The sequence below is a fragment of the Rattus rattus genome, chromosome 3 (assembly GCF_011064425.1).
Source record: "Rattus rattus isolate New Zealand chromosome 3, Rrattus_CSIRO_v1, whole genome shotgun sequence".
In the NCBI taxonomy this organism is placed as follows: Eukaryota; Metazoa; Chordata; class Mammalia; order Rodentia; family Muridae; genus Rattus; species Rattus rattus.
The window spans coordinates 144,274,379-144,286,861 of NC_046156.1; positions in this window are offsets into that span (position 1 = coordinate 144,274,379).

The following is a 12,483-nucleotide window of genomic DNA, read 5'->3' on the forward strand; positions in this document are numbered from 1 at the left end:
CATATTGAGAGCAGGGGCTGTTTTTGTTGATAAAATTGACCAAAAAAGTTATGTAAAGTATCATTTAAACTAGTTTTACTCTAATGTGGTCATACATTCCTATAATCCCTGGTATTTGGGAACCTGAGGCAGTGTGATAAGCAGTTTGAAGTCACCTTGGCTACACAGTCAAGAGCAAAGAAGCAAACCAAACCGTGATTGCTCAGTGATCATGGACTAGCCCCGAGAAGCCTGCTACACAAGCACTTCAGGCTCAGTTCCCAGTGGGTTTAAGTACCTAGCACTTTAGTTTTCATAAGCTGAATGGAACCAACAGTCCAGTGGCTATACCCTAGCTTCTCAATTCAGAAATAGTGTGGAGTATTTTAAACTACTCAGTTTTAACTATGCAGTTTTAACTATATATATATATATATATATATATATATATATATATATTTTTTTTTTTAAGCTAAGATTTGTGCTTGACTGTGGCTTATGAGGAAAGTGACTGTGACTGAAGTACAGACGAGGCTGCTGAGATGGTTTAGTGACTAAAGCACCTGCTGCAAGTGTGAAACTGTGGGACTGGATTCCACCACACACATAAGACCTGGGCATGGAAGTCGGTACTGAGCCCTGAGGGGCTGGAGACAGCTGGTAGGACACTGCCACTCCATGACCAGCCTGCCTAGGGCACTTGGTGAGCTCCAGACCAGTGAGAGACACTGTATAGGGCACCTGAGGAGGAATGACATGCACGAGCAAACATGTTCACCCACCCACCCATACACACACACACACACACACACACACACACACACACACGTTCCCTTGATGTGAGATTGAGATAAGTAGTCACTACTCTTAATTAATTTGGTATCAGAATGTACTTAAATATTGTCTATCAGCTTTTTCATTTTTAGAGATTTTTATTTATTTTATTTATGTGAGTACACTGTAGCTGTTTTAATACACACCAGAAGGAGGCATCTGATCCCATTACATGTGGTTGTGAGGCACCATATGGTTGCTGGGATTTGGACTCAGGACTCTGAAAGAGCAGTCTTAACCCCTAAGCCCTCTCTCCAGCCCTCTATTTATCAGCTTTAACCAATAGAGTTGTTTGAAATGTCTCTGCCTCCTGATTTGGAACTCATATTTCTAAAATATGTGGCCCTCAGGTTTGGAACAGGAAAAAGAACATTAACCTCCTTAATGGGCAATTACATAGAGAGTGGAGGTCAAGGGTGCACAGAGTGAAACCCAGTGTCTCTCTGGAAGTCCTGTGTGCCGTGTGCACTTCAAGAAACAAACTCGACAGGCAGAGAACCTAAGAGCAGCCCCTTGTCTCCCATTGTCTTAACATCATCATTCCCCCTAATCACTCAAAAGATTGAATACTGAGACAATTTACAAGTGCAGAGCTGTTTTTATCCCATGACCAGGTTTCTTGACCACCTACTTGGCATTATGTGTGTGTTCCAGAATCTACTGTGTGAGAAAGGGAAGCAGGAAAGGGTGGGGACAGGGGAGAGGGAGCTAAGAAAGCCAGGGATGTGAAAATATTCTATTAGCCATGATCGAGCAAGTAACTAGAAAACAAGGAAAGGTTACATCCTGCAGCTTTGCTGTTCTAAAGAGTTTACCAGAACATAGCACCTTAAAATATTAGAACCAAGGGTTTAGTGATAGGTGAATCAAATAACAAATATATTAGCAGTTACTAGGTCAATAAAGCATTATAATTGTAATGGGTCTTAGCAATTTTTGCCTTCATAGGTCCCTTCTATCATGGTAATGTTAAAAACTTCTTTTAATGTAACTTTAAACACTCAATTTTTTTTTCAATCATGGACAAAATTTAATAGACTTGTTTAGAAGCCTCCAAACTTTACCTTTTCCTGGGAAAATGTTATGGGGAAATACATATTCCAAGAGAGAATAGTTGAAAGGTTCTTCACAAAGTTTGATTTTTTTCATTTTAAGACACAAAGATTCTCACAGGTTTCAAAATGTATGATGAACTATACACACTGCTTCTGTACCTAGTAAGCCCTGCATCACTGAGACGGTGGCCATCTCCCATCTCACGGAGAAAAGGGAGAGAGGATGTCTTTCTGAGCCCTTATTAGCTTCACCTGGTAACAGAACAAGAAGTCAGATCAGAAGTCAGAGGTAAACCTCCTCTTCATCCTTCCTTCTCTTACAGGGTAGGCCTTCTAAGTGGTGGAGAATCTTGAATCCACTTACTAACTAAATTGTGGCCAAAGGTGGGAAGCTGTGTTTATAGCAATGACTGTGATTTCCCAGTGTTCTCTGGTTCAGTTAGCTTCTGAGTTCTCTTCGTAACGTATTTGACCAGCATTTGCTCTCACCTTAGAAGATTCCAGTGAAAACTGTCATGGACTGAGATGAATGAATACACCGAGTGACTACGTTAGAATTGATGATGGTGGTGCCTCCAACGGCCATTATGAGTACTTACATTGCTTATTCGTTAAAAAGAGAATACAAATATCAATAGACTTGGCATTCCCTACAAGTTATTTAACAATATTATTTCTATCCTCAAAAGAAAATAATAATTACAAATGTTTTATAATTTCATGAACTACTGCACATTGGTTTTAATATAATGAAATTAAACTCAGAATTTAATTAAAATAAAACAAGAAACACTGCATAGTGGTTGGTAGTAACCTGGGACTTTCAGTCTCTTCTGATGATGATACTAGAGCAAACAGGAAAACTGATCAAAGAAATTACAGGAAATAGACAAGGCCTCTTCTAATGCTGCAGTTATGCAAAACTAATACCAAGCTTATCATCTCTAATCACAAAAATATTTCAACACTATGCTTCAGTGTATCTATCTAAATGACAGATTCTTCTGAAAATTATGGGACTTAAGCCCCAGTTGTTGCCCAAGTCACTCCTACTTCAGTAGTTCTAATGTTATGAGGCATCCCAGAATTGGAAACATGAATTAAGTAATAGAAACATTGTGTCTTCATGTCATGAAAGGTCTAAACTGTTCCCTAACTAGTAAATATTGAAAGAATTGTTTACATTGGGCCTTGGATTTATGGTTCAGGTGCTTGCCTAGCATGCATGAAGCCCTGGGTTCAATTCACACCATTCTATTACCCAGGCACACCTGCAATCTTAACACTCAGGAGATAGAGGAGGGAAGATTAGGGGTTCAAGGTCATCCTTGACTATATAGTGAGTTTGAAACCAGCCTGAAATATGTGAGAACCTAAGAGAAAAGGAAGGAAAAGGGAGGAGGGAAGAAGGGAGAAAAAGATGGGATAGCACATAACCATAGAGCACAGAAAAGTGCCAAGGGCATGAACAAAGCAAAGCAAAGTCCTAGGACAGAGGCAGAAGAGTGCTCATAAAAATAAGGTGGAGGGGCAGGGAAAATACCTCCGTTGGTAAAGACATTGCCTTGGAAATATGAGGATCTAAGTTCAATTACTCAGAACCCACATAACCATTATGGGTATTGCTGGTCAGTAGTGTTACACTCTTTTGATCCCAGTATTTAGGAGGCAGAGGCAGGTGGATCTCTGAGTTTAAGGCCAGCCTGGTCTACAGAATGGGTTCCAAGACAGTCAGAGCTATACAGGGCTACCTTGTCCCAGTCTCTTGCCCCTCAGCAAAAAAATCAAACAAGAACAAAGAAAAGAAAGGAAAAAACAAAATTAAGGAAAGAAGCAAGAAAGAATGAGAGACAGAAAGACAGAAACCACACACTAACAACAGTGACAGAGCCACAGAGTTAGAAATATGAGCAACAGGCAGGGGTGGAAACTATTCCCAGCTCAAAATTAGGTATATAAGGTATTTTTAAGGTAGGAGAGAGTTTAGTTTCATCTGTTTGAGTTTGGAGTATTCTCTCATTCACCCATTATATTTCTGTGTTACCATTAGAGCTAAGACATAATAAATAAGTCATAGTTGCTGTCTAATAATAGCTATATGCCAAGTGAACATAGTATGTCCTATGTACCACGACACATTCTAAGTGTTTTCATGTCTTTATCTTCACAAGAACACTATGATGCCATTAATTGTCAATGCATTTTTACCTAGGTATAGAAATGTTTGCTGGTTTGATTCAGGTGACTCAGGGGGATCGCAACAGAGTTCCTGCACGTAACCCCAACTGTCAGTAGCAAATATTCCTCTAGTTTGCAAGGGACAAAAAACACCTTTGTGGAGTGACTACCTGGTATTTTGGTCCCTCAGAGGCTACACAAAATACCCTGAGGCCAGCTGAGCTCTACACGCCCACTCCAAGCTGGAGCTCTATGCAATGCTCTCTGTGAGAGCACCATGGACAGCCCTGCTGGGGCTGCTACAAAATGGCTTCTTAAAGGGCAGGGAGCGATAGCTCTAAGTGGTGAAAGGCTCCTTTCTTCATGCTCGCTGCTGTTCCTCTAATACACCTCTAACGTGGACCACCTTTGATCCACAAAGCAATCAATGTCCTCCTGCTTCTTAGTAGCATTTCATTTCTTCATAGCCCAAATTTTATCTAAGTGCTTCCTGGATCTGAATCCATGTTATCTCCTAAATTTGAATGTTAGCCAAAAAGAAAATAAAACAGCAGTTCTTAACCTGTAGGTCACAACCCATTTGGGGTTGCATATCAGACATCCAGCATATTAGATATTTACATTATGATTCATAATAGTAGCAAAATTATAGTTATAAAACAGCAACAGAAACAATTTTGTGGTACGGAATCACCACAACATGAGGAACTGTATTAAAGGGTCATTTAGGAAATGTATTAAACTGTATTAAAGGATCCCAGCATTAGGAAGGTTGAGAACCTCCAAAACAGAACAAATTATTTATGACCTAGAGGCAGAGGATGGTATCTAAAGAATAAATTGAATATACTTCTTTTCCTTTTAAAAAAGATATTTATGGACATCCAGGGACCCGCCTACCACCATGCCACACAGTGGCACGGGGTAGACATACAAAGGCTTGCCTACAACCACACCACAGTGCCGGGGCAGGAGGAAGACACTGAGAGACCTGCCTGCTGCCATGCCATGAGGTGTGGGCAGGTGGGGACACCCAGAGGCCCACCGACCATGCGGCCTGCCCACAGCAGGAGCCCTGCAGTGTGTGAGCATGTGGTGAGCAGATGGGAGAGGAAGAGAAACGGAGCTGCTTGAGCACCGTGAGGAGAGATGGAACTGGAGAGTAGAGGGTGGAGAGGAACGGCCTGTGGTGAGCAGCCTGCACCGCCCCCGGGGTCATGGTGACGTCCCAGCCCACGCTGCTGCTGAGAGCCATGTCTAGGCCCATGGCCATTCAGCAGCAGAGGTCTATGTCAACGTCTGCAGCTCATATTACCACGAAAGAGCATGTGGACATCCCTGATCTGGTCTGCTGCCTGAGATCATGGTGATGTCCAAGGGCTGTGCAGAGCTGGCCCTGGCCCTTATTGGCTGTGACACTCTGGTGAGTTGGCCCTACCTGGAGAGTGGGCCATATACCTGGCCTGAGCAGCACAGTGGAACTAGTCACGCCACTGGGGTAGGGTCTAAGTGGGCCCTGAGGACATGAAGGAGGAAGAGCTGGCCCTGCCAATTCCCAGCTGTGAGGTAACTTGGGTACAGGAAAGATGCTCCCCACAACACTACCTTAGGCAGCTGGGAGAGCTGGCCTGACACCTCACCCGCTAGCACAGTGGAGCTGGCCCTAATGGCGAAGGCTGCAGTGAACCAGCCCCAAAAGCATGAAAGCAAAAGGCTTGAGCCTGCCTCTTGCTAGCTGTGGCATTGAGTGAGCTAGCCTGGGCAGTGCTGGGGAGCTCACCCTGGTGGCACAGGTGGAAGAGCTGGCAGTCTGAACACACAAACCCAGATCCGGAACTTTGAGTTGGGCCACTGCAAAATCTCACCTTCTCTATGAACTGCTGGAGCACAGGAAGGGGCTGGCCCTGCAGATCCAAAGCTGCAGGGTCTCCATGACACAGAGCAACAGCAGGATATCTGAGAGGAGTCCCGGTGAGGCTCCAGTATTGACAGTGTAGCAGAAGACAAAGGCCTCGAACCAGACCAATGACTCACTGCAATGAACATTTGCAGGTAAAGATGTGTGGACAAAAGTGTATACTATGGGGCATGGTGTGACCCACTGCGGCTTCCATGATGAGAAGTTTTCTATGCTTTCTTTTGTTTTGTTTTGTTTTAAAGTTTCTTAAGTGCGGAGGTTACAAGGGCAGAGAGGACAGATAGGGAAGAAGAGGGAGATGAGTGGGGTGCATGATGTGAAACCCACAAAGAATCAATAAAAAGTTACAAGATATTTTCTCTCTGAGCGCAGAGTCGACAAATACTGCCGTACTCTGTCATAGTCAATATACTTACTTTATATTTCTGTTATTTTTTTTGATTGACAATAATGTGGACATGGGAGTTTGAAAATGCAAAGGCCTTGGCTGGCAGTATCTTCAAAGCTGGAGCAGTTCCGTTCCCACCAAACGTTCTAATTTAAGAATAACCTGAAATCTGTCCAGTTTTGTAAGAGGGTAGAGAGGAGAGAAAATCCTCCCAAGGTACTGCTTGCATCAATAGCCCCACCCTGCCCCCATTCTGTCATAGCTGTCTACGTTCCATCCCCCAGGACCTGTGGAGCCTGAGCTCAGTCAATATTCAGAAATTACTGAGATTAACCTAGTCCTTTTCCCAGCAAGGTCTTGCTTTGAAAGAGATATCAAAGACAGAAAGCCTTTTGACGAGCCAGAGAAAACAGTGTCATTGGAGGACTCCTGATAGGAGCTGTCAGGGAGGTGGAAGAATTAGGAAAGGCGAACACTAAATACATGGATCTTACAATTGGAGTAAACTTTTTGGAAAACAAGCAACTATGATTTTACTTCATGCACTCATCAGAAAACCTATTTTTTTTCACTGACCTGTTTTTGCTTTTATATATGAACCTCTAAGTTTTTGGGAATTTGTAAAATATTGAAAAATGTACCAAACCTAAGAAATGGATGGTTTAGAAAAGTCTGGCATGACTGGAGGCCTATTAGAACAGATCAAAGTTAGGACTATTCCATCTGTTGGCAAGAAGGTGATAAAATTGACATTTCACACAGTGCTGTTGGGAGTGTCTGAGAGCATGTCCTTTAACATTAAGTGTGTGTTTATAATCTACTCAGTCATTCCAGTTTCACGTATTTATCCAAGAGAAATGAGATACAGAATGTGTCTAGCATAGCCAATAATCAGGGTCCAATCCTAGCATGGGGTGGGGGAAGGAACATGACAGATTCGAAAGAAAAAAGAAGGGAAAATTCTTTAAAGACAAAGGATCAAAGAAAAATGGTTCAGATACCAAGGCTGTGTCAGGAGTGACACAGGTGACCCTTGCTACTGTAACAGCGCCACCTTGAGAAAAACTGTGGGAAATACTACTTCATGGTTAAGGAAGCCCAAGAGTAGTTCCTTGATCCACTTGCCTAGTATTTACAGAGCACTTCAAGACAGGCAAAGCCTCCTGTGAGTGCAGTGAACCCAAAACAAAACCTCCTCCTTCTCGGAATTTATTGATGAATGTCAGTTTTGTTTTTAAATAACATAAGGTCACGTGCAAATTAATTTGTAAAATTATAAATTATAAAAAAAAATGAAGAGAAACATTAAAAAAAAACCTTTTCTGTATCACAGATAGTAAAACCTGTCACTCATTTTTATTTTTTGATGACTTTTATAGAAGACATTTGTATAAATCAACATTTCTTTGTATCATTAAATTTGGATTATTCCAAGAATAATTTTTGGTGGCTGGTGTGGCACACTACCTAATATCCCACTCTGTTAGGGGCTTCTGAGGACTTAAGCTGCAACCCCGCACCTTCACAGCAAATTATCATTGGCTATGGCTTCCTGGAAAATGCTTACACTTGAAGAAGGGGCTCTCTTTAACCCAAAGCACTGCCCAGGCTTCACATCAGTATGAGCTGGCTTCCGTATTATTTTGCTGTGTCTTCAGACCTACTAACTTCTTTCTTAGGGGCCTGACCATTTTTAGCCAATGTTGCAAGTGCTTCTTTCTCATATTCTATAGGCTTTAGTTCGAAATGTTTTATCATCTTCCACTAATCTCATTACGCCCAGGTTCACTAAATCCACCAGCTTTTGAGCATATTTATAACTTAAAGTCTGCATCTGCTAATTCCATCATCGCTGACATTTCTGGATCTGTTTCAAAGTAAGACGGTTTTCTATTTATGGACTCTGTTTGCCGGTCTCTTGTCTTGTGTAACAGAGTTGGGTTGGTGATGGATACAAATGTAATCTTACTGGGTGCCTGCATGCCCTGGTCCTACTTAAGGAATGTTGCTTATTGTTCTGTTTTCTCTATTCTTTTTAAAAGTTATTTAATATAATATTTTTATTTAGACTTTAATAGAAGCATTCGATGTATTTAGATCATAATTAACTCTTCCAGTACAACTCACCTTACTCTTTCTCAGCCTCAAGTTTAATTAAGCTGGCTCTCGCATAGCTTTTACTCTAGGAATAGGTTAGCCCTGCTGCCCAGACAAGTCAGTCCTGGCTCTATTCTAGACCTGGGTGCTCAGTCTGCTCTAGCCGGCCTCAGCTCTATTGCCTGCCTCTTGGAGATCTGTCCAGGGCTCGTTCCATAGCAGTTTGACCATCTGTCCCCTGGCTTTGCAGAAGTTCACATTGTGTACACACACACAGTGTACCCTAAGCGCACCCTAACCACTGATTGGGGCTCTTCATTTTCTGTAGCCTCCCTCCTTTCCAGAATCCTTTCTACCTCTCCTAGGTGCCTTAACATTCTAGTCAAACTGCCATGGGTCTCAGCACCGCCATTAAAGCTGTGCCTAAGCAAAAGGTTGTGTCTGTGGTGGACCCATTTCAAATGTTTCCCTCTCCTAAGGCATCATGGTCTTGGATTTCCTATGTTCTAATCTTCAAAAACATCTGCTTCAAGTATTTTCGCCTATGTTCCAGCTGTTTATGACACAAGAACAACCCTAACCCTTGTGACCATAATGGCACTGTAAACAAATCCCCAACTCCCAGAGCTTTCCTTTGTGCATCCTGCACGTTACTGACTGGTGCAATCTCCGGAGTTCTCGTCCGTGTGTGGGGCACAGCACTGGTACAAGCTCCCGTCAGGAAGGCGAGGCTTCCGGCTTATGACATCCTTAGGATGCTTTGTTTACTTGGTGCTAGGGGTCAAGGCCTTGAACAGGCTAGACAGGTGCTCTTCCACTGAGCTGTGTTTCCAGCCTAAATCTCGCTCATTAAGATGTATCTGAGAGCTAATGTGGGAGGGGCATGCTTTCTAGGAAGTAACAGACGATGCAAGACAATGTTGCAGAGGAAAGGGGCGCCACAAGAAATTCTGGCTGGGCTGTTCTGAATTAACCAAGTGTTTGCAGTTCCGCACATAGCAGAACCTCATTGTTTTGAAACATACTTTAGTCTCTCCGTAAAGGAGTAAGCAAGGCAAAGACTTTCAAGCACAGTACTGTCTTTCCCAGCATTCCACCCTTGACAACTGGGTGCTCAGCGTTCAAAAAGACCACAAAATCTATTACATTAAATCAAGAAAAGCAATACACCCTTGATTCATAACAATACAGGTTTCTGCAGACAGAGGAGGTGTGATAATAACATTTTACAATTAGATTATGATTGAAAGTTTTATAAATATGCTAAGTATACCATTGAGCTGCATACTTTAACAAGTGAGCTTTATTAGGTGTGAATTGTATCTTGGTAAAGATTTAAAAAAAAAAAAAAGACCAGCCCTTTATATGAAGTAACGGATGTGGTTTTTATCTCATTACTTCACTACAACATTACGCAATAATTGTATCTTCTTCGCTGTCACTCTGCATCATTGTTACAGCAATGGGATGCAAACTACCTAATTCCTGGCAATGACTGTGACAGGTAAATCACCATAGGAAAAGGCTGGGTCAACAGAAAATGGAGACTATTGGACAGGAAGTGATAGGAAGGTGTTTTCAAGGTGTTCTCTGGAACCCACTCCGGCCATGATGCAGCATGAAATTCTGCTTGGGTTCTGTTGTTTGGTTTGGTTTGGTTTGGTTTGGCTTGACTTGGTTTGTTTGTTTGTCTGTTTGTCTCTTTGCATCTGCACCTTATACACTGGATGAGAGGTCCACTGCTAGAGAGGTGATTATTGTTAGCAATTAAAATTAAGCTGTAAGTTTTAGGCAAAGAAGGCCCATCCCCTGAGTGAGGAAGATTCAGCTCTTTTGCCATAAAGCTTAAATGAGTCCCTGTCAGCAAGACCCCTAATTGTACCAGCCTTTAGACTGGCTTGAGACAATTATTTACATAGTTTTCTAATCAACCACTCCAGCTTCTCAGGAGACTGAAAAGGAAGACAGCTTGATCCAGAAATTCAGGGTCAGCATGAACAACATATTGAGATTCCATCCCCTAATGCCCCCCAAATCTAGCCAGCTGTGGTCATGCACGTGTGTGGTCCTCACATACAAGAAGCTTGGAGAGGAGGGGTCTGAGAGTTTGAGGCCAGACCAGGCTATGTAGAAAGATCCTGTCAAAAAATTAATAATAATAAAATAAAATAAAAACAAAATACAAAATAAACAAACAAAACCTATTCTGCTTAAAGTGGTCCAAAGCTGCGCCTCTGTCTTTCTTTGCTTTTATCCATAAGAATGAGAAATGGTTGATAGCATTTGCTAAGAGATCACACAATACAAAGGGGATCCTGGCACCTCACTCTCTGGGACAACCCAGTTCTCTACTTTGTTAAATAAAGAATTCTACTCTGGGATCCCCAGAGTGTATTTCCAATCCATGCCTCACTCTGTCAACGCAAACGCTTTCTAAATATATAATACCCACAATACCCAACAGTCTTCAAGAGACAAAGCGCTAAGCAATACCTGCTAATCTGCTGCCTAGGAGCTCTCTCTTGTCTGACTTCATGCCTCGTGCCCTTAGATCTGATCGTTTGTGTGAGGTGGATTGGAGCAACAGTTCCTGGAAAGTGTCTCACACAGGTGACTGACGACTCAAGGCGTGGCCGTCTCTACTCTTGCATCTACAGCTGAGGCAGATTATTTCCCCGACCCCTCCAGGACATGAGAGTTGAGGTAGGGTAGATTTCTCAGGCGCTACAAGTCCAAGTTAATACTTTCAGGCTTTAAAATGTTTCCCTATAATTATCTATTCTGTATGTATGGCTGTGTGCGCACCCACATGCATGCATATAACAGGCATGTGTGTGGAGGTCAGAGGAAACCTGTCAGGGATCCCTTGTCCCTGTTTATCACTGGATCCTGAGGAAAGAACTTGGGTCATTAGGCTTGGTGGCGAGTCCCCTTACCTGCTGAACTGCCTTGCCAGCACTCATAGTTTGAACTGTATTACTGCCATTATGCACAAAGACACCAATAGAAACTCCAATAGTTGTTGTCACTTTTATTTCCGGAGCAGCATCTCCCACCACTGCTGAAGAACACAAATTTTCAGGTTGCAAGCTTAGTTTGTAACAGCCCAGGTATTGATCAGCTGAGAATGTTTACGCCAAATATTTAAGCTCTCTGACCCTTAGTCCATGTCTTTATAAATGTCTCACAGAGATGAGCTTACTCAGAAGAAATGTCTAGCATGGTAACTATTGCTGAAGCACAGCTCAAAAACCAATTGGTGCTATGATGTGGATTGTGAGTTAGGCCCAAATTCTCATGTGAATATGGTGGCTCTGTCTCCAGGCTATTAGGAAGGGGTGCGACTAGGGTCCAGCTGGAAGGCGTTAGGTTACTGGGTGCTTGCTCTTCAAGCCCTTGATTCCCCTTTTCCTCCCTTTACTCCTTCACCCATGAGGAGAATAGCTTTACTCCAGTGCACACTCCCTTCCTCAATGTCCCCCCTTGCCACAGCCTAAAAGCAAAAGAACCATTCAGCCATGGACTGAAGCCTCTGAGACTGTGAACCAGACTAACTGATGGGCAGTCTATCATCTGTGTTGACATTTATTGTTCATTCCAGGCTATTCTCTACCCACTCACTCAAGCAGGACAATGCTCTTTCAGATTCACTAGATAGAAAATATACAACATTAATCAAATTAATTAAATAAATTTGTATCCATTTATTTGTTTGTTTGTTTTTGTTTGTTTATTCTTGGTTTAATGAGATGGGGTCTTGCTGTGTAGCCTAGACTTATATTCTGAATCTTTCTGCTTCCTGAGCTGTTATCACAGGTGTTTGTGGCCATGCCTGCATCTACCTGGTTTTAATGTGAGCATTTTTTCTTGCTTTTCTAGTAATACGTTGAGAGCATCTAGCTTGCAGAATATGATCTAAACGGAGAAATCAAATCATCCAGAGTATGAAGAGCTGGTTATGCCCCCTTTAGATAATTCTGTTATCACTTAAATATCCTAAATGATGATTATTGATATAAGCTAGGCTTAAACAT